At 41.6% G+C, this 3,921-nt stretch overlaps 1 protein-coding gene across 1 annotated transcript in view; it reads left to right on the top strand.

Annotated features, from left to right (window-relative positions):
* LOC123516064 (Ig-like and fibronectin type-III domain-containing protein 1) overlaps positions 1-830 on the top strand; it is a 402,917-nt gene extending 402,087 nt beyond the window's left edge. Inside the window, 1 exon segment of the mRNA XM_045275103.1 lies at positions 1-830. This exon segment is cut by the window's left edge and continues 742 nt beyond it. The gene's annotated coding sequence lies outside the window, so the exon portion shown is untranslated.
* Positions 831-3,921: the final 3,091 nt, after the last annotated feature.

Raw genomic sequence — 3,921 nt, 5'->3', positions numbered from 1 at the left:
GACAAGTGTTGCGTCCCTCACCAGTCTGGAGGAAACATTTCTGTGGAGAGCGGCGGCGTGGCATCCTCACTTCCCTCGTCCTGGTAACTTTTGTATCGCTTATAGTTTTTTTTTTTTTATAAGAATTTAAATTGTTATGTTGTCACCAACAAGTAATATTTTCTGACGCTGTAGCCAAACAGTTTAAAGGTTTTATTTATTATTTAATTTGTCAGTGATGTTTGAACAAGTCAAGATGTACATTATTAGAAAGAAGTTTGTAATGACATTCTAAATGGAAAAAGTGTGCTGATCCACAAGCCTTTTGCTTCACACCGACGCACGGCACTAAGCACTGATGTGGGTGGCTGTGCCCTGGAGTCGCCAGAGTAGCCTCGAACAGTCTCGCGAGCCGCGTGGCTGGGAGCGAGTGACGGACCGCCTCACGACCACGAGGCTGACTTGAGAGTAGTCAGAGTAAACGTAACGTTGCGTTATCAGAGCGGGCGTCAGACCTTGAGGTTCCTTCTCGGCGTGGTGCTACAGCAGCTCCTGAGGCAGACCCGTCAACAGGCAGAGGTAACGGATTACGGGGTGGGGAGAATAGAGCAGGGGTTTATAATTGATAGTGTTAACTTTGATTTGTTGTCAGTGCCTTCTGAAAGACTGACTTCACCTCGGCGGGCCCGGAACAAGCTAATGAGACCAGACTGACCTCGTTTATTTTGTTACCTGTATATTTGTTCACGTTGCATTCAAAATTAGTGTCTCGGGCTTCAGTTCCTGGCCTTCTGCCGTATATTGGGTTAACGTGTAGGTATCGTCATATAGAGCCTAACAAGGAAATCAAACAAAAAAAAAATCTAATATGTTAAAGCCTGTCCTCGGGTAATCTTTTCCAGGGTGTTGGTCATTATCTTGAAAAAAATATAAAAAGACTCTTATGCTACCAGATATTGTATTGCTTTGCAAATGCTCTCAAAGCCTCCCGTCTACGCGTGAGGACCGAGGCACTGATATTACTAATTTACCCAATGTGTAAACTCCCTCTTTGGTCCACTCGCTAGCATGCACCAACCGCGTCACAGCAAGAGTGCAAGGCAGCTAAAAGTCATGTCCATGTCTGATCTCCCTCGAGCACAAGCACGGCCTCGCCTGCTTCCCTGCCACCCAAATGCTGGTTTGGCCTGTCCGCTGTTATGTAGAAACGGATGGAAGAGTTGTACGTCTCCCCTGATTTTCCCTTAAGATTCATCATTATTGATTTTCCTTGCCTCGCTGGAAAAGACACGCAAGGTATAAATGATATTTGTAAAGTGTAATTTAAGTGCGACTGCTTGTGTGATTCTGGTTGTGGAGCCGCTGGTGGCTCACAGGATGGGCCGCGGCGGAGTGAGGAAATAGTTGTCATGTTTGTTGCTTCGCGTGGCAAACCTTTCACGTGATTTGTGCATAGCCTTTTAACATCGTTGATATTTGATTGATTATATGAAAGGCAGCGGGAAGGGAAGGATAGTGGCGTTATGGGATGGTTGTTAGCTTGTAACAAGTGCTTATCCATTCAGATGACTTGTTTTCATTGTGGAAGATTGCCCCTGTTAAGGGAAAACCTTTTTCATTGAATCGAAGCACTTTAGAACTGTGTTCAAATAGTGAGGGATGAACTAGGCAAACAATGACGGGAGGCGGCGAAGGCGGAGGTGGTTGTGGTGCGACAGGGAAAGACAGGGCGGGAGGGGAGGGCCTAACGGGAGGCTTACGGTGGTGTCACGCAGATGGCTATTCTCTTCAGGCGTGCCTTTCCCTGGCAACACAGTAACAGTAATAGTAAATGACACTCAACTTTAACTTGGTGGCGATATTTAAGTCGTCTTGTTATTTTAGTTTAGAAGGGAGGGAAAAAGTAAAGATAGTAAACTAGAAGATGAAAACACCATTTCTAACTAACTCACTGACGGCGCTTAAACAACAGATCCGTAGTGATACAATGGTATAATAACACTTCACTTGCGCTATGCCTCAGTGCTGCACTATGTATTTTGATCATGATAGTAAGGAATATCGTGTAATTTGAGAACATTAACACACACACACACACACACACACACACACACACACACACACACACACACACACACACACTGTAGTGGTTAGCATGCTCGACTCACAATCGAGAGGGCCGATTTCGAGTCCCGGTAAGCGGCGAGGCAAATGGCCAAGCCTCTTAATGTGTGGCCCCTGTTCATCTAGCAGTAAATAGGTACGGGATGTAACTCAAGGGGTTGTGGCCTCGCTTTCCCGGTGTGTGTTGTGTGTTGATGTGGTCTCAGTCCTACCCGAAGATCGGTCTATGAGCTCTGAGCTCGCTCCGTAATGGGGAAGACTGGCTGGGTGACCAGTAGACGACCGAGGTGAATTACACACACACACACACACACACACACACACACACACACACACACACATACGATGGATTCAAAACATCTATCTTCCTATCTTCTCTTCACCTTGTATCATCTCCAAGTCAATATCAGTTGCCAAGGAAGGTCTCTGCTTGTGTTGAGTGGCTCTGCGGGACGCCTCCCTCACGCTGCTACATTCATTCTCCTAGGACCGTTCTATTGTGTTTTGTCTGTTTTGTCTCACCGGGAGTGTTCGTGGGCATTAGGAACATTGAAAAGAATGAATGACAAAGGGAAAAAAGTAAGTTAAACAGATGAATAAAACACTTCAAAATGCTGATGTAATACGAGGAGACTGCAGGAAAGTAACGAGAATAAGTGTGTTTTGAATTTCTATCCTTAGTAAGTAACCTGAAGGTGATTTTGTTGTGTTCCGCCATTGTTTTGCCCAGCCTTTATATAGTTTTTTTCTTTTAGTGTGTGTGTGTGTGTGTGTGTGTGTGTGTGTGTGTGTGTGTGTGTGTGTGTTTATTCAGCATTCGATTTTATGATTTGGAGAACTTAAGTGATGCTAATAAAGAAAACGATGACAATAACGATAGTAATAATAATGATAATAATAATAATAATAATAATAATGATAATAATAATAATAATAGTAATAATCACAGCCATCACTAACATTCACACAAATGACACTTTAGCATTTGTTCCCTGGTGTTTTCATGTTATCATACACAATCTGTGCCATGAGACAAAGAAGGCGCGTTGATGGTCAAAACAAGAGCAATAACCTAACCAATGATACGGATACATTCACTAAATTAAAGACATTTTTGCGTAATGGTGAGGTTTGGAACAATGCAGCACTGAATCAAAATGACGGACTTTTATGTCGAAACAATTCCATCGCCGCCTGGCAGAGACTGTAGGCCGTCTTTGAAGCTGAAGGATTGTGTTTGCGTCAGTTGTACTCTTGGCTGTTTGTTACTGTCGCTGTTGCTATTATTATTATCATTATTATTATTATTATTATTATTATTATTATTATTATTATTATTGATTATTATTTATTTTTATCATTATTGTTATTATTATTATTATTATTATTATTATTATTATTATTATTATTATTATTATTATTATTATTATTATCATCATCATTAGCATTATTAGCATTCCTAGCATTCCTAGCATTATCATTGCTATTATGATCACTGGTATCATCATGATGTCTGGTAGGACAGTTTTCCATGGAGCGCACGCCGCGGCTGGGCAAACAGTGCTGCGGTTCCTGCCTCTCGTTGCACATTCGGAACATCATGTCTCTGTTTTAAACATTTGGAGATGTAAATATATATATTGAGGTAAATATGTGATATTTTTATAATAATCCACATAGAAAACATTTGATAGCTATTATTTTAGCATAGCTAGCCCTGATCACAATGTTTATACATAGCACTGTAAATACATCACGAAAATACAATTAAAAATTCTTTCTGTGTTTTAAGTGAACATCCTCCCCTGGTGAAATGTT

Source organism: Portunus trituberculatus, chromosome 40, assembly GCF_017591435.1.
Source record: "Portunus trituberculatus isolate SZX2019 chromosome 40, ASM1759143v1, whole genome shotgun sequence".
NCBI classification, from domain to species: Eukaryota; Metazoa; Arthropoda; class Malacostraca; order Decapoda; family Portunidae; genus Portunus; species Portunus trituberculatus.
This window is presented reverse-complemented; position numbering and strand designations above follow the sequence as displayed.